Below are 27,462 nucleotides of genomic sequence, written 5' to 3'. Positions count from 1 at the left end.
AGGGATTGAACTCAGGCCCTTGCGCTTGCCAGGGAAGCGCTTATTCTACCGAGTCATCTCCCCGACCCCTGTGTGTTTGTATTTTGTACACACCATTTTAAAATGTAAAACATAAAGGTTCATTTCCATTTGTCTTAAATTGCTCTTTGCTGAGACAAAATACCCAATACCCAAAGTTAAAGGAGGATAGGGCTTTTTGGCTCATGGTTTGTAGATGTTTCATTCCATGTGCAGCTGACTTCAAGGCAGGTTGGCCGTACAGAGAACAGTTCATGACTGGTACAAGATAGCAAAATTGACAGTGGAGAAAGACAAGACTCTGTCACTTACATTTCAGCAAACTACAAAGCACAGGGCAGGTGTAGAACTCACTCCCTTAATCTTAGCAAAAGCTTTGCCAAACCAATTGGTGGAATGCTTTACTAAACACACACTCTTAATCCCAGCATTATACACTCTAGATTTAGCCACATCTGAAAAAGTTGTATGACCACATGAGGCTTTGGGGGGACATCTAGAGAGAAATCATGACAGTACTTGTTACGGCAGTTACAGTATTTGGAAAAAACAAATATATGATACTATCAAACCACAAGCAATCAAAATCAGGTAGTTAACACTGATGTAATACTAGTATTTATTTTAATAACATTTTATTGGTACATTATAAATTAAAAGATACACAAATATCTCTAGATATACTTACCCACTTTATTTTTAGAAAAGGTGTCAAACAAATTCACTGACAGAAAAAATAACTTTTGTAATAAATGGTGGCTGCTGGCTTTGCACATGTTGAGGACTAAAACTAGATCCATATCTTCACCGTGTACTAAAGTAAAATTGAAATGAATCAAATACATGAAGATAGAATATGTAGAACTCTTGAAGACATTAATGTAGACAAAGACTTTATGAACAAAACCCTGATCACACAGAAACTATCAAAAGAATCAACATCTAATATTTCATCTTATTAAAAATCTTTTGCACATGAAGAGAAACCACCAATAGAATGAACAGACAATCCACAAATTGTGAAAAAGAAAATTCCAGTTCCCCAGACAAAGGATTACTGTCGAAAACATACAAAAATTTAAAAAAAAATCACACAACCCAAATTTAAAGACCCAAACCAAAATGAGCATCTGAGATGAATGCGCACTTTTCAGATGAAGACATACAGACAGAAAAGAAATATAAAATAAAAATATTCAAACTCACTGGTCATTCTTGAAATGCAAATTAAAACAGCACTGAGATTCTAACTCATGGCAGAAAGAATGGCTGTCTTCAAGAAATCAAAGGGCTGGCCAAATAGCTCAGCAGATTAAAGTACCTGCAAGCAGGTGCAGGGGTCAGGGGTTCGATCCCTGGGCCTGTCATGTTGGCCCTGCCCCCCAGTGCACACTGAAAGGACAACTGAGACTGGACGTGGTGGCACACCTGTAATCTCAGATCTTGGGAGGCTGTAAACAGGCAGATCCCTACGAGTCCGATCTAGTAGTGAGACCCTGAACAGCCTGTAGACCTTTCCTTAAAATAAAAAAAAGAAAGAAAGAAATCAACCAATAGCAAGTGTTGGCAGGATTGAGCTAGTATTTAATCAGTTAGCTCCATTAATATTTTCTCCACTTGTGCCTCAAATTAGTTTCTTGGTTAGAGGCAGGAGCCAATCCTGAATCATATATTTCAATTCCTTGTCACACGCCATTGGTTTTTCCAGTCTGAAAGAGCTCTTCAGTCATCTTCATTGTGAAAATACAGACTTTGAAACAGTCTTTCTATTGATAGTAATTTTCTGCTATTTGATCCGCATTGTCTATATTTTGCAAGAATACCACAGAAATGATAGTGGTGGTAACTTTATGACTCTATTAAGTCAGTTTCTAACAGATGTCTCCAATCCAAAGGTAAAATAATTATGTCCCAATAAATGACAGATATTTAACATATGTTTACAATCTACTCTAAAGACATGTTTTAATCTTTATTCATGCATTTATTTATGGAAGCATGGATTTCTGTATACTTATTTTATTTAATGGACCATAATACATTATTATCATTATTCATACTCACACTCATTTTGCTAGATTTGTTCTAGTGAAACTGTTTTGAACTCAATCTTGTGCCCTGGTATGCTCTTCTCTCTCTTTGAGTCCTTCCTTCCTTCCTTCCTTCCTTCCTTCCTTCCTTCCTTCCTTCCTTCCTTCCTTCCTTCTTTCCTTTCTTTTTTGTTTGTTTCTTTTCTTTCTCTTTCTCTTTCTTTCTTTCTTTCTTTCTTTCTTTCTTTCTTTCTTTCTTTCTTTCTTTCTTTCTTCCTTTCTTTCTTTCTTCCTTTCTTTCTTTCTTTCTTTCTTTCTTTCTTTCTTTCTTTCTTTCCTTTTTTGTTCCTGGGACAATATGCCCTCCTATGTATGCTCTTGTATTTTTCTGCCCCAACTCTGAAATCAGTCTTTTCTCCATGAAACTTTCATGGACATTAGTGGAGTATCAGAAATAAAGATACGAAGGTTAAAAGTACATCATGTTATTGATATTATGGATTTTTCAGTCCTGAACAACCATACAGTCAATACAAGCCTCAAACTCTAGCTTGTTAAATGTTCAAATATCCTTTTGAGATGAATTATAGACGTAAAAGTTGTCTGTTAAGTTTCTATACTTCAGAGAAAGCAAGTACATTTTGATTTCGTAAAGACTACAAGGGCTCTGGATATAGCTCATTGCCACAAGCATCCGCCTGAGAAGCACGAGGTCCTGAGTTCAATTCTCAGTACCAAATAAAAGATTACAAATGTTTTGTTAAATACAAATCACCATTATGGAAATTAGTCCACACACCACGGAATATAAATAAATACATACATGTAAGGGACAAATAGCTAGAGTAGACAAAATATCTTAGAACATATAAATAGAATTTATGATAAAATATAAATATACGAATAGGTTCTAAATCAATGAGCAAAAAAAACAAAAGTCTTACTCTTCTCTCATTGCTGGGACAAATATCCAACAACGAGGGAAGGAAAGGCTTATTTAGCCACAGTCACTGGAGATTTCAGTCGACACTTAGCTGGCTCTAAGGCAGAGCAGCACACAGCAGAGGGCAGCAGTTCATGGTGGCGGCCGGCAGCAAGAGCAAAAGGGAGGAGTAGCAGCAATAATGGCTACAGAGAGCAAGTATGCTCCCTCACGTTGCATTCAGGCTGTCTGCCCCAGGCTGGGTGTAACACAAACATAATCCCAGCAGTACTAAAATCCATAATCCTAGCCTTGATCATGAATTAATTTCATACTCTAGAAGTCCCTGCCCCATGAATGCATGAAGCTTTTGGGGGACAACTAACACAAACCATAATGAAAGGTATACATAGTCTTTTTTTTTCTCTGCAGCGGTATTACATCCTATTTAATGAAACAAATTGAAAACTTGCATTCACATAAAAGTCAGAACATGTATTTTGGGGGACACTTTATTCATGTATTAGTCACTTCCTTCATCACTGGGATAGAATACTTGATACTTGCAACTTAATTTTACTTTGGTTCATGTTTTAAACTTTCAGTCGTTGATTGATTGATGGAATGGTGGAAGGAGCTGAGTAGAAGAAAAGTTGCAGAAGGAGAAGAAAGGATTTGGGGAAGGAGTTAATCCCTTCCAAGTCACTCCTCCAATGACATGCCACTTCCTGTCTCACTCGCTCCACATGTGACCAGTGAGTTAGCTGTGAGCTCCACAATCCAATCACCTACCAAACCCCCATGCAGGAAATATGAGGTTGTTGAGAGAATGCAGGTATCAACCATAAAAATCCACAATTGACAAAATATGAAAGAAATAAAATGTCCTTCAAATGCTCACAGAGTTTTGTGGTACATGCAGATAACAGAATATTATATAGCAATGAAAATGATCTCTAAAGCCATGAAAAGACCTGGCAGTCAAGTATGCATGTTGACAAGTGAAAGGCTTTGTTTTGCTAACAGAAACTCATGAGAATGTATAAAATATAATTATTTGACAGTCTGGAAAAGGCAAGACAATGGAGGCAGTACAAAAGGTCATTCACTACCAGGGACTGGGGACTGAAAGGTAAATGTGTGAAACACAAAAGATGTTTGGGACATTAAAACTATTCTTTTTTATACTGTGCTGATGAGTTCATTTTGTCACACATCTCTGAACACTAAGAGAACATACAAGACAGAAAGTGCAGAAAGCGAATCCTAGTATCTATCATAGATGTTAATAATAATGTATCAGTTCTTTATAACACATTTATCACACTCATGCAAGATATTAATTACAGAAGGAATGTATTTGAGAGTGTGGTGGATTGCAGCTGGTGGTCAACTTGTAACATCCAGCTGAACTGAACCAGTGTGGTGCTGGGTGTGGGAAGCCCACCTGAGAATTGTTGCCAGCAGCATAAGGGGCAGAACTGGAGAAAAAGAGGGAGGCTCTTGAGAGCTGTAGATATTCCTGAAGGAGCTGGTAATGCTGGTTTCTCTGATGAACTCGGCTGTTCTCATCATTGAAGTAGCTTGGGACCTTAGTGATGCTAAGGATGGCCATAGTTCATTGTGGGAACTCTGGTTGTCACTTTGAATATTGCTTCCTGACTCTGGAGTGGAGGACAATGAAGTGTTCAGTCTCCTGGGGAAGCTTGTCATGCTGGCTTTTCTGACGGGAACTCAGCTTTCCTCACCACTGGAACAGCTTGGGACCTCACTGTCATTAAGGATGGCTCTGCTATTTTGAGGGGAGTTCTGGTTCTTGCTTTAAGTGCTGCTTCCTGGGTCCAGTACAGATCCCTCAGCTGGCTGGCACAGAGCCTTCATTCCACTGGAGCAGACTTTCTAGTTTCCTCTATTCACATTTGGGACATCCCAATGCACATCCATGAAATGTGCATGTGCAGGACATTGTCCTGGGCCCTTGGCAGCCAGGTGGACTCATGGGGGACACTGCGATGGGCTGTAGGTGTTCAGCTGGACTCACGCGGGACATTGGCATGGATCCAGGCCCTCATTTGTACTCTTAGGTCTTTAGTGTGGGGACAGATTGATTCCTACTCTTTGTACTTTATTCTTTGGATGACTATTATAAAATAATCTTATAACTGTCCTGTATTGTATTGCTTCTTGTTGCAAACCCCCAAAACCATGACAGAGAGAGTGATGGTATATGACAGCATTCTGTACTTTCTACTCAATTTTTCAGTAAACCTAAAACTATTCTAAAAAATAATTTATTCAAGAAAAACAATAGGAAGAAACTATGTTTCTAAATCAATAAATGTCTTCAATAAACTGATTCTCAACAGATGTTATAAAATGGCCAAGAACTGTATGAATAGATATTTAGGATAAAAATATAATTGATGTGTTTTTATTTATTTATATTTTTTTGGTGGAACCAGGGATTGAATTCAGGTCCTTGCACTTGCCAGGAAAGTGTTTATTCTACTGAGCTATCTCCCTGGACCCTTGATGTGCTTTTAAAACAAGAAATATTTTAAAAACAATCACAAAGGAAAGTCTATGTGATGACACTGGTAAAAGGCAGTACATTATAAATGAAGGAGAGAGCCGTAGAATAGGCCTTTCCTCAGAGCCTTTACAAGGAATCCACCCTGCTGACAAATCAAGTGCAACTTCTAGACCAGAACTGTGAGAAAATAAATTTCTGTTGCTTAATCTTCTCAGGTTTATGTCCCAGTATTACAACCACCCTAGCAAACCAGTATACCATGATATGGTTAATTAATGTCAACTGTCTGAATCCTGTCTCACGTGTCAGTTACCATGCTTCGTCAATGGAATTAGTACCTAAAGTAGAGCTGTTGCTAGAACTCTCCAGTTCTCATGCCATCGTAAAAATAACAGATAGGCAGCATGAAAAAGGGCTAGCCGCATCACTTACTAGAAAGTCTGTTGGGGATTTGTCACTACACATCTGATACTCAGTCAATACACAGCAATGCATGGTGTGTTGCCTCCTTTCCTACCCGTGAGTATGTTCTATTGTGCTTTATGAAAGTGGATAAAAGAAAGATGGTCCAAGAGTGAAATGCAGTACACAAAACATTGAACACAAAATTAGAAAGTGGTTGAAATAAAAAGGATGAAAATGTCCTCCAGGAAGTAACACTGGCAAAAACATTCACTTTAAAGGAACGTTTAAAGAAATGGAATAAGACTGAAATGCAAAGAATGAAATATTGGAAGCTGTTTCATACTTAGAAAGAAATATGATCATTTGCCAATGCAAAGAGAAGATGATTTTTTTTAACTTACATTATATGGTAGTGATATAATGGCATATACTTCTTTAAATTTTTATCTGTGATTCTAGGTTTATAACTTTCTCCCTACGCAGACCATAGAAAGTAGACTTTCACTTTCCCAAGGCAGGAAGATTTCCTTTCAGTATTGGAGTGCAATAAAATGAAATTCTCTGCCTTATCTTATCTCATAACACAAGACCTCCCTGTCAAAAGGCATCTTACCCCACAGTCAACAAGAAAAAATGCTAAAGAGAGAAGTCGAAAAGAATCTGAACAGACTGGCCTTGCTCAGTTTCCCCACTTAGTGTGTTAGACTTAGAGGATGTACTTTTGGTCCAACCACATTTCTACCTGGTTGCATGTGTTTCAGTCCTTCTTAGACAATGAACTCTCCATAAAAACCCAAAGGGACAGGGATCAGAGAGCATCCACACACCAGAGCAGAAGGAGGTTTCCGGTGCGTGGCACACTCAGAGAGGAAACAGAAGCTTTGTCCGCAGAGATTCCTTTGTAGTCTGTCCTATGTAATGCTTCATCTGAAACCTTTGAAATAGCCTTTTAACTAAACCAGTACCTACATTTCTCTGAGATCTATGAGCAACCTAGTGAAGTAATTGAATCCATAGGAGGGGATGTCGAGAATATCAATTTATATCCAGTCAGTCAGAAGCGCAGGTAGCACAAATGGAGCTTGCAATTTTACATCTGAAGAGTACAGGACCAGATGGGAGCAGTCTTGGGGACTGAGCCCTCAACTTGTGGCACCTGATGTCATTTCCAAGTAGATAATGTCAGTTCTGAAACCAATTAGGGAAAGCTCAGCCGGTGTTCATTTCAGAACCTATTGCTCGCATTGTGTATGGAGAAAAACCCTCACACATATGGTGCAAAAAGTGATTGGTTTTGCCTGAGTACAGTAGAAGAAATTGGGAATTCTAAGTTAGGATATTTTTTCATACTTAGTGACCTCTATACTGGGAAGATGTTGTGGTTTTCAAAGAAGCTCATGGAGGAAGCTCCTGTTACCTATCTCAGTCCCCCATATCAAATCAGATTCTCTCAAAAGCATACTGGGAAACCCAGTGAATCTCACATCTGCCTATCCATCTCTCTGCAACTTCTTCATAGTGTAATAGACAGAACTCTTCCACCTTCTAAATTTCATACAAGTACCTCTCACTGACAAAGTGTATTTTGGGAAGGAAATCACTGGAAGGGGCTCTTTGGTTTTTTTTTTTTGACACTGAAGAAAACCTTAAAAACAAGTTTGGTCATTGTGGAAGGCAAAACATTGACCACCCAAAATTATGCAATCCTTGCAAATGAAAAAACTTACTTTATGTTTGAGAAGAAAATTCACAAATTGAATTAAGATTACCTTAAATTTGGAGGGTTGGAGAGATAGCTCAGCAGCCTAAGCGCCTCCTTAGGCAAATGCAAGGACTAGCGTTCGATTCCTGGCACCACATGCCACACCAGCCCTGAGCCTCCGCATACTGAGCTGGCCACTGAGAACCAGAGTGGTGGCATAAGCCTGTAATCTCAGTGCTGAGGAGGCTGCCAATAGAAGGATCAGTACGAGTCTGAGCTGTGTAGTGAGACCCTTTACCAAGTCCACTAAAAAGTAAAATAGACAAATAAATAAATATATAAATTTCCATTGTCTGGATTCTCTATGTGAGACTAATGTAATGGCATGACTTAGTAAGAATGGAAGGAGAAAAGAGATTAAGAGCAAGCCAGGAAGATTCGCTGTGTAAGAACCCTGACCCACTATTTCTGGCTTTGAAAACTGAGGAAGATAACTGAGAGCCAAGACACACAGACTCTACAAATCGGGTATAATCTTTGGCTACTGTCCCAGAAGGAAACAGAAACCTCCTTCCTGCAGTGGCCAGCATTCAGATTGTTCAAGTAAAGGATTCTCACAGTCTCCAGAAAGGAATGTGTTTGTTTTGATTGGAGGACTTTTGCCTGGTGAGAAACTGGCACAACTTTGGCCCAAGGGACAGAACTGCAGGATAGTAGATGTGTGTTGCTAAGGCCACTGAGTTTTTGGTACTTTCTTATAGAACCAATAGTAAAAAATGTTGTGGTCATACTGAGTTCTTAATATTCATTCAGAAGACAAACAAGGGCATAAATGGAAACTCTGGCAAACAGACTATTAGAATTGAACAAATGTACACACAAATTTACACATTTTAAAAATATAAATTCTGTAAATTCTGATAGCTTACAAATAAGGTAATTAGGAAAGACTATGACTAGATTAAAACAGCTGAGTTTATCTTTCAAAACTCAGTTAAAGTCATGTGACTTTCATTAGACAAAATAACACATATGCCCATACATCTGTAAAGATGATGACAACCACTTGGAGAATGAAATAATCAACCAAGATTTGGGCAGGAGACAGATGGAAGGAAAAGCAGAAAAAGTGAAAAGTATGTTAATTCTACTATTTTCCATTCTAAGCAATGAGCACTATCTAAAACTAAAGGATTAAGTGTCTTGTTTATAATTAAAGGAAAATTATAACATCAAAATGAACCTCCTTCCACACATCAGAAGAGATATTCAGAACAACAATAACAAATTTCAATGTCAATAAAAACAGAAAACATATCATGAAATATTTCACAAAACTAAGTTCATAAATCACCACCACTTAACCAAGTCATCGAAGCTCACTTATTCAAAGATAAAGCTATCAGATCAGATAAGGCAGAAACATCCTGTATAATTAAAACAAAATAATACACATATATATATATATATATATATATATATATATATATTTAATTTTTCTTTGGCAGTACCAGGGATCAAACTCAGGACCTTGCACTTCCAGGCAGGCACTTACACCACTGAACTATATCCCCGGCCCCCAACACAGAAATATTGGTATTAAATTTCTAAAAGAGATAAATCATATGAATACAAGGAAAATTAAAGCAAAATTCATAATTTTAAAATCATGCAACTTCAGTTTACTGCAAATTATATTAATATAGAAAACATGAGACATTTCATAGTGACAAAAGTTGTGGTTCTCAGATAAATCCAGAAATAATGATAGCTGTAGGACAAAAATAGGACATTAATGATACATAAAGCAAAATTTTAAAGAAATAGAAAAGAAAATATGAGAGTAAAGGATTTTAGTGTGTTCATGCATGATTAACCCAAGAGGTTTAGTTAAAAAGTATAGACAATGGTTGCACACACCTGCAATATATGTATTCAGAAGGCTGAGGCAGGAGGATATAGGGTTCTAGTCGAGCCTGGAATACAAAGCAAATTCCTTTCTCAGAAACAAGAGCAACAACAACATCTCTGGGATGACAAGATAGTTCAGCAATCTAAGCGCCTGCCTGATAAGCTCAAGGACCCAGGTTCGATCCCCAGTATCGCATGCCTGATGGCCCTGGAATCCCAGGCCAGCCATCCATGCTAGCCACCGAAAGTGGGCGTGGTAGCACACACCTGTGATCCCAATACTGGGGAGGCTGAGAGACGAGGATCTCTATGAGTCTGAGCTGTGAAGTGAGAGCATGGATAAGCTGCAAATACCCAGAATGTACAAAGAGCTCCTACACTATAGCAACAAAGAGGAAAAGCCCTGAGATTAAAAAGAATCAGTAAGGGTTGGAATAGATATTTCTTCAAAGTAGGTATATAGTCGGCCAATAAACAGATACAAAAACGATCAAAACCATGAATGGTTAGGAAAATGGATGCCAACATCAAAGTTAGGTAAGGCTCCATGCCTCACACTGAGATGTTTGTAATCATTATATCTTTACAAGCATGACAAGTGATGCCAAAGATACATAGAAAGTGAATCATCAGCAGTCACAGGTTGGAATGCAAAAAACCATGGCAGCTATAAAAAGCCTGACAATTCTTCAAATAGTTAGCTCTAGAGTTATCAATTACTTAACAGTTCTATTCCTGGATCTGTACTGCTGGAAAATAAAAACATATGTCTTTATAAAATGGATGTGACGGGTTGTTCGTAACAGCTTTATTCATAACAAAATCTAGAGTCAGCCTTATGTCAACCAACTGAGTTAATAAATAACATGCATGAAACCTGAAAAGAAGATGTAAGTAAAAAAGTCACATATTTTATGATTGTATTTCCTTTAGATTCCTAGAATAACCAAATTAATCAATAAGAAAGTGGAGAAGCATTTGCTTAGTGCTGAGAGAGAAATTAAAGACAAGTACAACTCCTAATGTTCTTGTCTCAGTTACTCTTTACACGTTGCTGGGACAAATGCCCAACACCCATAATGAAAGAAGAAAAGGTTTATTTACCTCACAGTTACTGGAGATTTCAGTCCATACTCGGCTGGCTCCAGGGCAGAGTGGCACAAGGCAGAGAGCAACATTTCCTGGCAGTGGCAAAGAGCAGAGAGCAAAGAGAGGGGCAGCAGCTCAGGCAGCTAGCTAGCCTTTCTCCCCTCCTTACGTTGCTCTGCAAATTACCTGCCTCAGGGCAGGTACAGCAGCCAAACCCACAATAATCAATCACAGACTCCAGAGGCCACCCCACGACAGCATGAGGCTTTGGGGGGACAACTAGACACAAACCATAAGAGTTCTAAAGAGAACAGTTTTTTTTTCTTTCTTTCTTTTTCTGTATTTAGGGAAGGGTCTATAGGGTGTTCAGGGTCTCACTAGTAAATTGGACTCCTAGTGATCCACCTGTTTACAACCTTCCAAGAGCTGAGATTACAGGTGTGTGCCACCATGCCCAGTCTCAATTGGGGTCGGGGTCATCATAGCAGGCCTGGGGAATCGAACCCTCAGCCCCTGAGCCTGCTTGCAGGTGCTTTAATCTGCTGAGCTATCTGACGGGCCGTAAAGCTGAGGAAGATTTTTTTTTTGGGGGGGGGGGCTGGCTCAGGCTGCCTTAAGGGCAGGTCTGGTAAGGCACGCAGAGCTGGGATCGAACTACAGTATCCTGCGCCTGACTGCGTTTGCATGAGCAGGCGCTTAAACAACTGAGCAAACCAGCTGGCCCCCCAGAATAGTTTTTCTACTGGTGAAAATTCTGTAAAATTTACCAAGGCAGTAGGTTCCCAACCTCATAGACACAGTAACCACCCCTAGTCTGTACACTGTTAAGGGATGAATTACGTGGCATGCAAATTATCTCAATAAAGTTAGTGCACACATACATGATGAAATAGCACTGATGTTTGTGCCTACTTTATCCCAGAGTGGCAGAGTGTGGTAGTCTCTTTACGCTGTCGCAGAAACGATGCCTCCTTGTAGATTCTTCTTTGTCCCTTCTCTCCCCCACTTCCGAGGCATCTTTCCCTCCAACTGCCTGCCCTGCTTTTCTCAGGGCAGTTACCACACTCGGAACTGATATGTGACTACAGTGTGCTTTATCAGCTCACACAGTGGGATATATCAGAGCAGTTGCTAATCGTAAGTATTTTTACTAGGTCACTTACAGGTGTCCTGATATGCCATTATGATCAAATTGTTTTTAATGCTTTTCTGCAACCTCTGACCTCTGTCTGCCAAGCAGTATTACTGCCTAGTTGTAGTTCCCACATTGCATATGTCCCCACAGTTCTCTCAGATATAAACATTTCCACCCATTCAGTTTTTGTCTTCTGACAATATCATTTAAAGTAACACACTGCAATTTAGCTATTCTTTTTAAGAAAATGATTTATTAATTCAGTTCAGAGTCTCACTACACAGCTCAGACTCATGATGATCCTTGTGTCTCAGCTTCCCCAATGCTGGGATTACAGGCGAGCCCACCACACCCCATTGCAGTGGCCAGCAGAGCATGCGGTACTGGGGATCGAACACAGGTCCTTACACTTGCCAGACAGACACTTAAGACTGCTCAGCTGTCTGTCTGACCCAACCTTAGCTATTCTTGTATGCTGTTTGCCACTCCCAGTATGCTTCGCATTAACACTACGCTCTACAGTGTCCTGCGAAAAATTTGGAATTTGTGGATATAGATAATTTTTTCATCTTTGTTCAGCAGTTAATTTAATTTAACTGTAACCTCAAGGGACATTTTGCAAACTACAGACATAACCTAAAGTTTTAAAGTATGACTTAAACTGATGTCCACAACATCAGATAAGTGATATTTGAAGAAACTAACACCCAATGAGTGCCTGCACCGTGCTCATCAATCTTCTCATTTATACCTCATGAGGTTGCAGGACTGATACTGGTTGTTTTTTATGTATTTAGTACAAGCCTACAGGGTCTCACTGCACAGATTGGACTCTTAGTGATTCTCCTGTTTTTAGCCTCCCAAATGCTGGGATTACAGGTGCATACCACCACACCCAGTCTCAATTACTGTCTCAGTGCTCCCCGGGTAGGGGCCAGCAAGGCATGCTGGGGACCGAACTCTAGACCCTGCATCTGCCAAAGCAGGTGCTTTATTTCACTGAGCTATCTGGCTGGCCTTCCATGACTGCTATTGTTTTTGTACACTTTACAGATGAAAAAAGTGAGCAGGAGAGAGATTGTTAACATGGAAGTACTGATAGTACTGTATGGGTGAACTTGATTCACTCTTTCGTATCAATTCCTAACTGTCAGCATTGATCTTACTCCCTTCAGTTCAAGAAAGGACTCCCCCCTCCAAGACTGTGGACTTGCTGACAACAACTCTAGGCTACCGTGCTCGCAGGCAATCATTTTTATTAGTAAAACAACTCTTTTCCAAGATGCTTCCTTCCAAGGACAAAGTCTAACTGGCTAATTTTGATCATGCGTCCTTTAAATTCATAACTATATCAAGAGGGATGGAGTATGGCAAGTGACCTAGCCTAACTTTCGGGCCAGTCCTTACTCATGAACAGGTGGTGAGGAAGTGGAAGATCTCACCCTCACAACACCCAGGAAGGGAGCTTCCTAAGGGGAGCATCAATGAGAGAAGGGAAGGTGTGCCAGGAGCTTACCTGGTTATAGTTAACAGAGCAGTCTACACCTGTTAACTTCTTATAGATGTAAAAAGTTTGGATAAAACTTAATTATCAAAAGAATAAAGTTGTTATACAATCATTTGTTCCCTAAAGAGTTACATGAAAATCATATTTTTATTGATCAAAATGTACACCACCCATAATTCTTTTTACTCCACTTGTATTCAGTTCAGTTTTATAAGATCTCACAATCTAGAAACTTTTTCATTTGAAATGAGAATTTTATACCAACTACTTTGCATTAAAAGACACTAGTCCATGTCCTGAGGCAGGGTAGAAATCCATACTTACAGAAGTTCACACTTAGAGAATCTCACAACAGTGAAAACCTAGGAATTTCTATACTGGCTTAGGATAGATTTATTTTGTCAGCATGATAGTGACTCCTAGAAATGATCAACACAAGCCTTAGACAGGGCAGAAAACAGAGATAATACTCTAGGGTTTAAGCTAATCTCCTGTGAGATATGGTTTCTCTATTCATTCAAGAGCTGCTATTTTGCTTGGCCTCAAAGAGGATGGCAAATCATAGCTTAGAGGGAGAAACAATCAAACTAAGCCAAAAGCAGTTTTTCTGTTTTCAAAAGTCGAGTCTTGCTACACCTCCAAAAAGAAAGGCCAACAGACCCTTGAGTTACTTGGCCTCATTTTGTGAGCAAACTAAAACAAAATTTCAATGTTGCAAATTTAACACTAAGAGTACCCACAATAAAATTAGATATGCATATTTCAGCATAAAACTGTTTTCAGTGCTTTTTAAGATAAGAATTTCATTATAAACAAAGAGGGAAATATGAAAGGTATAGAAACTCACAGTAATATTGTAAAATAAAACATTCACTGTTATCAGACTTTTGGAAGAAACCACTGCAGACAATTGATAAATCATAATCTTCCAATAACAAATCCCTACACTTGTAGAGAAAATAGGATGGATACACTGAATTTGTTATGATTGTTAACTTTTAATTAATCAACTCAGCTACCAACCTCTGAAAACACAATAATACTCTACTGACTACCAATTTTGATGGACAGTTTCGAGACAAAGCCTGCATGTTGCTTCTGTTGTAATGAGACTTGTTATCTCCATAGAACAGTTCAATGGAAGAAAGAGTTCTACGGCTTGACTAAAACAGGAATAGGAACTCAGAAAGTCATTTAAATTAGTACTGTATTTACTTAGATATCTGATGAATGTGTACTCACAGATAGTCAAATGATTTGGAAATGCATTGCCTCTCTACCTCATGGATGCCTACAGATGTAGTTCTTGGAGAAACCTCAGGTGTCTAAGACTTGGGGATTTTAGACTTATGCTATTTATAAAAGTGGAAGGTAAGAGATGCTAACAAATAGTTAAGAGGTTGTAGGCTTCTATGAGGTGATAGCCAGAGGACCAAGTGAATGTGGGCAGAAGATGATTTTTTTGAAGAAGGACAGGTTTACTTAGCTCACAGTTAGTGGAGGTTTCAATCCATACTTGGCTGACTCCAAGGCACAGTGGCATGCGGCGAAAAGCAGCAGTTCATGGTGGCAGAGAGTAGCAAAGAGCAAAGTGAGGAGCAGTGGCTGGAGGAGTTAACAAATCGCTCTCTCCTTTTTACATTGTAATGCAGATTACACAACCCAGGAGGGAATATCACTCACAACCATAATCCTAGCATCTGATCAAGATTTAATCACAAACCCCAGAAGCCACCCCATGACTGCATGTGATTTCTCATATTGTTGTGAGTTGTGTCTAGTGGTCTTCCCCAAAGATGAGTTTTTTTGATGTTCAGTACTTTACAATCTTATTACTATGCCCCAGGAAGTGCCTAATATTATCCCCAAACACCGCTTCAGATCTATGCCAAAAGCTACTGAGAATGACAAGAAAGATTTGTACTAATAGTGTTTGGACAGCATATCATGTTTGCATCTTGTACTATGAATAAACACTATTAAGACAACAACATGCAATGTATTAATTATTGAAACTGTCCTATTAATCAGTTTTGAAACTGTCTCATTGCTATTTGTTTCTCAATAAAATTCATAAAAAAGACTGAAATGGAAGACTTCTACACAGGGTTCTTCTTTTACATATGTAGCTTATCATCTTATTTTCAAATGGAATTAGAAAACTGTAATTTTGAGACATGACTTTCTTATCTAGCCTTTCTTTTTTAGATTGTATTCATTTTGCTTTTATGTACAGTCTTAGCAGAATCTTTTTACTTCAAAAAGCCCTGTGTACTACCACTTGCCCAAGTGGAACAGAGAAAAAGATAAGCAGCTATTGTTAATGTTTGTTCTTTGGTCAGAAAGTAAGTGGCTATTGGTTTTGCTTAAGAGGACGTACAACCAAAACAGGCAGAAGGGAGAAATGGCAAGGGGAAGGTCCAAATTCAGAGGAAAAGGCAAGGGACCTCCTTTGTGACCTGTGTTGTGCAGCTGGAGAGGGTTCTTCCAGAACATCTCTTAGCTATGACCTTGAAGAGATTATAATGGAAGACAAATGGAATAGTAGGAATAGTAAGGACATTAGGGCTCATGAAAAGGAGATTTATGTCAGAGGGCTCACTGTACTCTGTGATTTTAAGAAAATCATCTGACCTATAGACCATAGGTTTGCCAGTGAAAAAGCAGAAAATATCACTTAAACTAAAAATGTAATATACATTAAATAATGCATATGAAAGTAATTCAGAGATAATAGGCACTCAGTGGATGTTTATTTTGATATGAGTATGACTTAAATACAATATTTTCCCTTACCATGTTATGTTAGTTTCCTGTGTAGGTTGTTTTTAATTCAGAAATGATTTGTGTGTTTGAATCCTTATACATGTTTTTAATGCAAAAGTTTGGACTCTATTTTTCATCTAATTCTTATTGATCAGGAAGGCCTCCATTAGAAATCATAATTTTGTGTTCACTATAATTTATGGCTATGCTCAGTGTTCACATTGTAAATGACATGACAATGACCCACCAAATTACATTGTGAATGACATGACTATTACCCACTAAATATAATCTGAACGACCCAGTTGAACTGGAACTAAACCAACAGTTTCAAAATGAATCATCATTTTTACTAATGCACTTTGACTCATATTTATTATGTTTGTTATTATGGTTGTGGCATTTATTGAAACATTTCCATTTAATTGGATTACTCTATGAACAGATAACATGAAAAATGTCCCCTCCCTATCCACCTGTGTAACACTGAGCACTGATGGATAACTAGATGGCAGGACATTTCTAGACCTTGACACATTTGGTCCATGTGTAAGCCACAAATAAAATGCCCTTTGGCAGACAAAAAAGGATATTGTCTTTCATTTTTTATAAACTGACAGACTATTTTGAAACATAGACTTAGGTTTATAGAACAGCTGAGTAGAAAGAACATCGCTGTGTTTTTCTGTGTTCTAAAAACATCATGTCATAACAGAAGATCCCTTTCCTCTCATCAGTACTCTGCAGTTTCTTAGTTGACCAGGTAATGGTTTCCGTACCAGATCTGATTGCTCCTCTCAATTAGAAAAAGCTGGTCACTGTGACGCACACTACAAGGTCCTCTTTCCTTCTTGCTCGCTTATCCCATATAAGCCCACCAGAGAGCAGGGCCTGATGTTCTGGGAGTGAACCCGAGAGTGCCAGCTCCCAATCCTGGGCATCGTTTTGGTGTTTCTGCTCAATGTAACAATGTCAAGCTATTTCAGATGGGGAGTTTATTCTCTACTCTTTTTATCTACTGATGTACCTGATTTTAATTTCAAAACCGCTCTAAAAAAGAAAAAAAATATTCAGTGATTACATATTATTATCTGTGTTCTACCAATTGTGGGCTTGTCAGAAGTGTAACATTTTACCACTGGTACCCATTCAAAAATAAGGAAATGAATGAAAATTGCACAATTTAAATTCAGAATAAGAAAAATTTCCAAGAGGAAGTAACATGGAATCATTACAGAGAGGAGGGGAGACAGAAAGAGAGAGAGAGAGAGAGAGAGAGAGAGAGAGAGACAGACAGACAGACAGAGACAGACAGACAGAGACACAGAGAGAGACAGAGAGACACATAGAGAGAGACAGACAGATAGAGAGACACAGACAGATACAGAGAGAGAGACAGATGGAGAGAGGGACAGAGAGAGAGAGAGAGAGAGAGAGAGAGAGAGAGAGAGAGAGAATACAATTCAGAGAAAATAATTGCTTCTGCAAGCTGAAAGAGTCCTTTTACCTAGATGGCTTTCATATTCCTCAGCCATTAAATGAAGGTGAGGGAAGGGCTCCGTAGTTCCACTGAGGCAGAGCAACATTGGCTGGATTCTCACCCCTGGCCAGAACACACTGAAACTTGCTAGAATGTTTTTTAATCACAATGAGGCTGAATCTCAACAGTAGTTAGCATAATAAAGGGATTATCTCTTTCTTAAAGCTTTGAAAGAATTGGATTGTAAAATTGACTGTATGTATGTTTATTTGTCTGTAGTATAGTTTACACAGGTAGATTTTTATCTGTTAAGTTGATTTCTTTCACTATTTTATAGGTATACTCAGGTTTTCAATATTTTTATGAAACTATTTTAGAAGTCTTCTTGTTTTTTTTTTTTGTTTTTTGTTTTTTGTTTTGTTTTTGTGGAATCGGAGATTGAACTGTAGCGCTTGTGCTTGCCAGGTAAGCGCTTATTCTACTGAGCCATCTCCTCGACCCTTTCTTGTTCTATATAATTGTCCATTTTACACTGATTTAAATGTATTTTGATGGGGCCTGCTGTGCTGGCCCCAACCACGGAGTGTGCCGAGAGGGCGACTAAGACTGGGCGTGGTGTTGTGAGCCTGTAATCCCAGCTCTTGGGAAGCTGTAAATGGGAGAATCACTATGAGTCCGATTTAGTAGTGAGAACCTGAACACCCTGTAGACCCTTCCCTAAAATACAGGAAAAAAAGTATTTTGACCTAAAGTAGTTCATATTTGTTTCTTTATGCTTTTTAAAATTTTCCTGGTCTGTATAGTTATATTACATATTTCCCCATCATCTTATTATTTGGTTCCTTTGTCTGCCTCTTGGATTCATATTTCCAGAATTTTTATCTGCTATATTCAACTTTAAAAAAAAAATGTTCATGAGAGTTACTTTCAACTAAGATCTTCTACTGATCACCCTCCCAGATACATCTGTTTAGACAACTATACAATATGCTAAACTTTCACGAGAGGGAAGGAAGCCAGAGGAGAGATTGCATTGCCTCGTTTTTTGTAAAGTAAGAATATGAAATGCATTGAAGACAGGAGAGGGTACTGCCTGCCTCACCAATCCCAACCTCCCCAGAACATGAAAAAACACCTGCTGGTGAGAGAAGGAATTAACGCCAGGCCACAAACTTGAAGTCCAGTGCCAGGCAGAGTCCTGCAGCCCCTGCCATGCTGCCTTAGCTGAGTCGCTATCTGACTGTCTCTAACACCAAACAGTCCCCAACTTTGGGCAGGTGTGGAAGCGCAAGACTTAACACTCTGGGGAGCAGGGCAGGGAACCTAGGACAGAACTTTCCTTGGAACTGAGTGATATCGAGTTCTACAGTTTTACTCAGCACCAGACAGGAAGCAAAGGAATCTGTTTCCAAGGAAAAACTCATAGCCAGAGCTGTTAGACTTGCTCAGACGTTGTCAAGAAACTTGTAAGTCACTGGGAACCAGACTCAATTTCTCACTAGCATCATTGTCAGCCCTAGAGTAGGCCTAGGACACAGCCCTGAATCCTGAGCTTGCACAGAGTCTGCTAGCTCTGAGACTCAGGTGCAACCAGCTGAGCATCAGCTTTGATAGCCAAGCGGCTGTCTCCACCACCCTTTCCTCAGCCTCCAGTAGCATGGCTATGCTAAGGCCAGTGCTCCCAGGCAAAGCTCTTGCACCCGCGTGAGACAGCTTTATGTATTTGCCTAGATTATCATTTGCTGTGGTATGGGCCAGGGTGTGTCTCTGAGACCGTTCAGGTCCTTATAGGTATAAGATTCAGAATTTCGCTCAGCATAGACCTTAGTGGCTGAAGGGCTGCCATCACCAACAATATCCCAACGTTGGGTAGCCCACCCCAAAGTAAGAGTTCATCTACTGAGAGTAAGTGGTAATAGTAAGCAAGATTAAGTAGTAAGCAAAAAGTACGAAGATTTTGTTTTGGAAATTAGTACAAGGCTGGTAAGACCTAGCATTGGGAAGAATGCTGCTGGCAGCTGAAGCTTCTGTAACAGTCCTGTTATCAGGACAGAGTAGGTGGCACCTTTCCATCAGAACCCTAGCGCAGGCAGCGCAGACAGTGGCACTTGTGGCTGACCGGTTAGAGCACTCCTGAGCCACGTGTCTTGTCTAAGAGTAGGGCAAGCAGAGCAGCCTCATCCCCACCTCTGAGCTGCGCTAGTCTGGGCAGGCTGTCAAGCTATGCTCACAATGTGAAGCAGCATCTCAGAGCACGTGGCCTTAGGCAGAGAATCCTGGCCTGGGAATGGTCCCTCCACAGTGTGGCAAGCGGAGCCCCACTGTGCTTGAGCACACGCTAGGCTGTGAAGGAAGTATGGGGGCCGCATGCAAACCCATAGAGAGATGGAGGGGACAAAGTGCCTTTTAAAAAATTTAATTTATTACTTTAAAGAGCAAAACCAGGGCCGGCCAAATAGCTCAGCGGATTAAAGTGCCAGCAAGCAGGTGCAGGGGCTGGGGGTTCAATCCCCAGGCCTGCCGTGCTGGCCCCACCCCCAGGGCATGCTGAGACAGCAATTGAGACTGGGCGTGGTGGTGTGCGCCTGTAATCCCAGCTCTTGAGAGGCTGTAAACAGGTAGATCACTGTGAGTTCCATCTAGTAGTGAGACCCTGAACACCCTGCAGACCCTTCCCTAAAACAAAAAAGAGCAAAACCACCAAAAACAATGATACAAATTTCAAACCACGATGGGATATAACAATGCTTAGTACATGCTTCTTGTTATCTACAAAGTAGTTGCTCAGTTTATAAGATATAGGCCTGAAAAATTGATCAAATGATGCAAGCACAAAACTTTCTTTTCTATGAACTAATAGAAATTAGTAGTATAGCTATCTTAACTGCATATATATTTAATATATATATATATTTTTTCCTTCTTTTTTCTTTTTCCCCATCCCAGTTTCTTTTTCTTTTTGAGCACTTTCTTTCCATTTCACAATATATACTGTACATTTTGGCTCCTATTTACATTTTTCAGCTCCTTACATGAGGGACACAATGCAATGTTTACACATGCAAGACTAATTTGTCTCCCTTATAAGTATGTTCTCAAGTTGTACCCATTTACCTGTAAATGCCTCCAGTTTATCCATCTTTACAGCTGAGTAATACTCCATTGCAGAAAAATCCCACATTTTCTTTTTTTCTTTTCTTTTTTTTTTTTTTTAGGTTAGATGGTATACCTAACTTTTTATTTTTATTTAATTATTTTTTTCCATAATTTTATTGAGAAACAAATAGCAATGAGACAGTTTCAAACCAAATTGGTAGGACAGTTTCAATAATTAACACATTGCATACATTCTTCCTAGTGGTTAATTGCTGTATAAGATGCGGACATGATATCCTATTTAAAAAAGCATTAGAACAAATCCCTCTATTCATTAAGAGAAAGTAACTATATATCTATCCTAACCACTCTGAATACACAGATACAAAATGGACATTCATCTGTATCCCCTTTTTGAGTTAAGTTCCACTATTTGAATATTATAGGTGTGTCAACTCGGCAAAATATTCTAAAAGAGTCCAGTAGTCCATAATAGTATTAGGTCTTCTGCTTGACTGGCACTGTCAGAAATTATTGACCTGAGTCCCCTACAGCTCAACATAACAGCATGGCTTTACTTCTTATACTTCGTTTTTGTACTTTTCTGCTGGATGGTTAAGACCAAGGTAAAGCAGGACCTATGCAACAAGAGTTGTAGCTTTTGGGTCTGATAAGGTTAGTGAAATCCCCTCAGGATTTATCCTGAGATCCTGTACCTCAGATTGTAGAACCTTTGTCAGTGTCAGCCCTGTGGATGAGTCACGGCCATTGCTTGGCCAATGTGCTCTCTGTGAAAGCCGGGGAGAATGTTTTCTCTCCATGTGACTCTCCTTAGGCACACTCTACATCATCGATCCCACATTTTCTTTATGCATTTCTCAGTTAATGGGCATTTGGGTTGTCCCTAGCATCTCGCTATTACACACTGTCCTGCCATAAACACGGGTACACAAACTGCTGTGGTACAATGTTCTTATTTTTTCTGGGAAGATACCCAGAAGGGGGATAGCTGGGTCAAATGGGATCTTTAATCGTAGTTTTTTGACGAATCTCCTCACTGATTTCCATAGTGTTTGCACCAGTCTATACTCCCATCAACAGGGGAGAAGGGTTCGTTTCTCCCTACAGCCTCTCCAGCATTTGTTATTGCTTAATTTCTTGATGACAGCCATTTTTGTGGGATAAGATGGAATTTCAGGGTTTTAAATTGCATCCCTAAACAACCAATGATGTTGAACATTTTTTCATATATTTATGTTCCACTTGTATTTCTTCAGCTGAGAAGGTCATATTCATATCAGTTGCCAATTTTTGGATTAGGTCTTTGAAGTTGGGGCATCTCATTTTTTTTATCAGTTCTTTATATGTTTGAGACATACGTCCTTTGTCTGAGGGACTGTTGAGTCTTTGTGGTATTTCCTATGAAGTCTGGCTTTTGTTCACGAAGTCTCTGCCTATACTTACCTCTTTAAGATTTCTACCTATTTTCTCTTCCAGATAATCTTCGCTCTTTCTGGGGAACAAGGCAGCAAGTGTAGTTTGGGGGCAAACCTCATCTTATAGTGCCCCCTAGTGCTCAAATGGCAACAATACACCAAAAGTGAACACGAAATCTGGACTAACCGCTCCATCCTGCAACGAAATAGAAATGGGGACGCGGAAACAAAAAGAAAAGTTTGACTACAATCTGGAAGGACATGCAAAAACAAACCCAAGTTGCAAAGACCTCAATAAAAAGCTAATCCTTCAGTAGCCTGAGGATGTCACATGCAAACATACATGAAGAACTTTCAGGGAACCCTGATTTCACCTAATGATCAAAGGAAGGCTCTAGAAACCAAGAACAATGTGGTCAGTATTGGCAAACATTCACATGGAAAATTTTAAAAGACCACATTAAGTAAATTCAACTAATATCAAAAAGTCGTAGAGGGGCCGGGAAGATAGCTCAGTAGAATAAGTGCTTCCCTGACAAGCGCAAGAGTCTGAGTTCAATCCCCGGTTCCGAAAAAACAAAACAAAACAAGATAAGGTCATAGACAAACAATTGAATACCTAACAGAAACTTAATAGAGATAGAAACAATTTTGTGTCATTTAAATTAAGGAATAGTTGAGGTGAAGACAGCGGCTCCCATTGTCAGCAAGGCTGCTTTGCTGGGCTGCAGTAACAAGCCTGCCTTCCCAGAGCTGGATTTCCGGTCAGGAGCCCGAGTGGAGGAGCTGAGCAGACTCATCCTGGAATTCACCAAGCACAACCGGTGAGAGCACGACGTCCAGAGATCCACGCCACCAGGGATGTCATCTTTCCTACCCTGGGAATGGTACAAAAACCTGACCAGAAACTTCAGTGGCCAACGAGTACCTGTTGCTCTCTGAAGGAGTCCGGGAAGCTGTGGTGGACCTGGATTTAGACGGGCTGAACGTCTATGTTCAGGGCACTGACTACGACATGGATTTTTACCCTTCTGGTGCCCGCCTTTAAGCTTCATGACTGTAGTCAGCTTGTGACGCTCGACATGTGCCACTCTGCCTTGTGCCATTCCTGGCTGAGCCTGCGGCTCTTCGACGAGGGGACAATCAGCAAGTGGACAGAGGACAGACTGCTGCACCATTGTAGATCACATCAACGGTGCCACCAACTACTTCTTCTACCCCACCAAGGTGGCCAACTGGTTCTAAGATTCTATCAGCATTGTCCTGTCAGAGATTCAGAAGAAGCCCCAGCGGGGGATGCAAAGGTGGAGAAGAACGGGACCATCATCTCAATCATCCTGGGCGTGGGAAGCAGTCGCATGCTGTACGATATCGTCCCTGTGGTATCTTTCAAAGGCTGGCCCACAGTGGCCTAGAGCTGGCTGATGGAGAACCACTTCTGGGATGGGAAGATCACGGAGGAGGAAGTCATCAGTGGCTTTTACCTGGTCCCCGCCTGCTCCTACAAGGGTAAGAAGGACAATGAGTGGGGACTGTCCTTTGCCAGGAGTGAGGTGCAGCTGAAGAAGTGCATCTCCAGCAGTCTCATGTAAACCTACTAGGCCTGCAAGGTCATCATCATTAAACTCCTGTCCCGGCCCAAGGCCATCAGTCCCTATCACCTGCGGAGCATGATGCTTTGGGCCTGTGACAGAGTTCCCGCCAGCTACCTGGCTCACGAGGACTATGCAGCCCACTTTCTGCTGGGCCTCAATGACGACCTTCAGCACTGCCTGGTCAACAAGATGTGCCCCAATTACTTCATCCCACAGTGCACCATGCTGGAGCACCTGTCGGAGGAGACGGTCATGTTGCATGCTCGGAAGCTGTCCTCGGTGTGCTCAGACCCTGCCGAGCACCTGTGCACCGCAGTCGAGCACTTCAAGGCGGCCAACCGACTGACCCTGGAGCTGCAGTGGCGAGGGATCACCACCAGCATCCCCTCCCCACAGTCTGACGGAGGGGTCCCCAACCACCCCGATGACCGCTTGGCCAAAAAACTGCAGCAGCTGGTGACTGAGAACCTGGGGAAGTTCATCTCCGTCTTCATTAACCCCGATGACGTCACCAGGCAGCATTTCACAATCGAGGATGCACTTTGCAGATTTTCCCCTCCTTCCAATTCGAAAACTCCTCCTATGTGGAGTGGTTTGTGGTTCTGTCTTTCCATTTTTTTACCTATGCAGCTTCAATTGGATTTATTTTATTTATTTTATTTTCTAGGGAAGGGTCTACAGGGTGTTCAGGGTCGCACTACTAGATGGGACTTCTAGTGATCTGCCTGGTTATAGCCTCCCAAGAGCTGGGATTACAGGCACATGATACCACACCCAATCTCAATTGCCTTCTCAGCCAGCCTCCGTGGGCGAGGCTGGCGTCACAGGCCCGGGAATCGAACTCCTGGCCCCTGCGCCTGATTGCAGGCACTTTAATCTACTGAGCTATTTGGCCGGCCCTTTCGATTTAATTTGTTAAGAACAAATTCTAGGTTTCCTGGTTCTGAAGGCTGGTGCAGGCGCTGAAACAGTGTATTACTATTTCTATTCTGCCTCTGATTTTTGCTGTTTACATTTTCTCGTTCTCGTCATGAGGTTTTGTTTGTTGTGTTTTCTTCTTGTTTGTTCAAGGGCGAACTTGAGCCATAGATGGAAGTGCCCATGAGTCCTGTTGTTTTTTTTCTGTTTGGTACTCTGCAAATTTGTTAGTGGGTCTCAGGAAACAAATCTCTTTCTGATACTTCAGGATTCTATTATATATTTTATTTCTGACTTTATTTTTCTAATGACTTTTCGTAACTAGAGACATTTGCGAATCATAAGTACCTGGGAACCGCCTGCACGTTGGTTGGATTTCTTGCTTTCTGACAGGAGCCAGGAGAGCATTCCCTTTTTCCACTGAACAACGTAAACTTTGAAAGGAGCACTACAAATGCAGCTCCACTGAATGCAACTGTCCCTGAAGCAGCAAACATTGGAGGATTTGGGGTGTGTGTGATAGCTTCCTAAGCAGAATTAAGGTTTCCAAATGGTAGCTTTAGTGTATATAATTATTTGAAGCCTTATTTAAATCCTATTAAAGAACATACCATTATAATTGTGATTTGCACTAACGAAATCTTTGCCATTGTCAGACTTGTGATGTGTTTCCGTATGAGTTAATATTCACTCTTGAAATGCTTTCATGTTTTCAGTTAGCTTGTTTCTCTCAGACAATTAGAACAATTTTTTTTTTGCATTTTTTATGTCTCTTTTAATTGTGGGTCCTGTTTTGGCCTTTTGATATTCCTCATTTCCACATCGTTGAGAGAAATTTTTAAAGCTTTATACCTACTCATGGACTCTGTCTAAAGCTGAGAAAGTTACACACTTGATAAAGTAGGTGTCTTGGAATTTATTTCTTTTGGAGATCTAGAGATAAGCTTTTTAATAAAGACTCTTTACTTCTCCTGAGATTTTGAGGAAAAGTGACAGGAAAAAAATGATCATGCCCAAGTACACAGTAGCAGTGCTGCTCATCAGCAAGGCTTACGGTAGAGCAGGAACCAGGACGTGTCTGTGGGTGGCGGCGTTGGAGTACAGCTGCCCTGTCTTCATGAGTGAAATCACTTGCCCAGTTTTTGTGCTCTGAAGCACTGCCTCCCAGACTCAGTTTGGACTAGAGGTAAACTGGTGCTTGAGGAGTCAAGGAGCCAGCCCGTCTCCCAGAGGATGCCCACGATACCTGCTGATGGAAAAGTCAAGCCACATGTTGGTTTTATTCCTGAATGTCCGGGCTCATAGGTTTTACTGGCCTTGAAAGAAATAAAAGAAATATTTGAGTTAAAAATATTAGGAAAATTTAAAATGTAATAAAAAGCATTGCTAGCAGAATATATTAGGGGACTTTGGGAACACATTAAATTATTTGGGTTGTTCAGGTTCCAGAAGGATTGGAGAATGCTAAAGAAATAAGAAGCTTATTCAAGGAGATATCAGAAAATTTTCTAAATTTTCAAAGGGATAAAAATTTCCAAATACAAGAAATTAAACGGTCATCACTGGGGCTGACCATATAGTTCAGAAGATTAAAGCACCTGCCTAGGCAGACACAGGGGCTGCTGTTTGATCCCCTGCTTACCATGTTGGCCACCCCCTGGGGTGAGCTGAGGCAGTGACTAAGACTGGGTGTAGTGGTCCGTACCTATAATGCCAGAACTTGGGAGGCTGTAAACAAAAGAATTACTACGAGTCTGATCTACACAGTAAGACCCTGTACACCTTATACTAAATACATAAAATTAAAATGTTGTTCTCCCAAAACCTCATGCAGGATGGAGAGGCTTCAGAGCTTGTGATTAATTCATAATCCAATGTTAGAATTATGGGTGTGAGTGCTACACCCACCCTGGGCGGATAGATTGCACCCAATGTGGGGAAGGGAGAGAAGCTTGCTAGCTGCCACAGCTGCTGCCCCTCATTTTGCACTTTGCTGTTTCCCACCACTATGAACAACTGCCCTCTTCCGTGTGCCAGTCTGCCTTGGAGCCAGTTGAGTATGGACTGAAACCTCCACTAACTGTGAACTAAATAAACCTTTGCTTCCTTCATTTTGGGTGTCGTGTACATTGTTCCAGCGATGAGAGAAAAGTAACTGCAACACACAGATATTTTAATTTTTTCTTTACCCAGAGACATGCAGAGACAAAATTTTTCTCTCATTGTATATTTGGGCTGTTGGGAGACCTGATTTAATTTATTTCTTTTTTTCCATAGAATGCAACATTTAGATTATGATGTAACTTTACCATGGTCCAGCTAACTACAGATCATCTCCCCTTGTGAGTCATAGACCAACTCCTGTTCTCAGGTGCATATTAAAAGTTATTAGTACTCAGCATACCTTATCATTCTTATCCCTTTACAAGTTATAGCCATAATTTATATATTTCCTGATGTGGTTCTCAGTCTTGCCTCATTTTTAACACCAGACACTATGTTCGCAGCTACATGCCTGAAATAATTTTTTATATTAACCTCAACAGCAGTAGGTATTCACTGTAGGATTATTTTCAATTCCTTTTATCTGACATTTATTTGCAGAAGTTATTATCTACTTCTTTTGGGTGTCTGTCTTCTGTAGTAGATTGTGAGCTGTTCTGAGTAAAAATAGGAGTTAAGATTTCATGGAATATGTGGCAGGCCACTCCAGGCAGTAGGAACAGAATGTTGAAGCAGGTGAAATTAAAGTGAGGCCTAGTAACACACACATGTGATCTTAGCACTCAGGAAGAATAAGACAGGAAGGCTGCAAGTGCAAGCCCAGTAGAGCAGCTTAGTGAAGCAACACAACACCGCCTCAAAATAAAGTAGTGAAAAGGAGACTGGGAATGTAGAACACTGCAGAAGTCCTGGATT

The 27,462-nt window shown here is 40.3% G+C and overlaps 1 pseudogene; it reads left to right on the top strand.

Moving 5' to 3' along the window:
• Positions 1–24,217, top strand: part of LOC101572655 — a 32,115-nt pseudogene extending 7,898 nt beyond the window's left edge.
• The last annotated feature ends 3,245 nt before the right edge of the window (positions 24,218–27,462 follow it).

The sequence above is a fragment of the Octodon degus genome, unplaced genomic scaffold (assembly GCF_000260255.1).
Source record: "Octodon degus isolate 3935 unplaced genomic scaffold, OctDeg1.0 scaffold00308, whole genome shotgun sequence".
Lineage (NCBI taxonomy): Eukaryota > Metazoa > Chordata > Mammalia > Rodentia > Octodontidae > Octodon > Octodon degus.
This window is presented reverse-complemented; position numbering and strand designations above follow the sequence as displayed.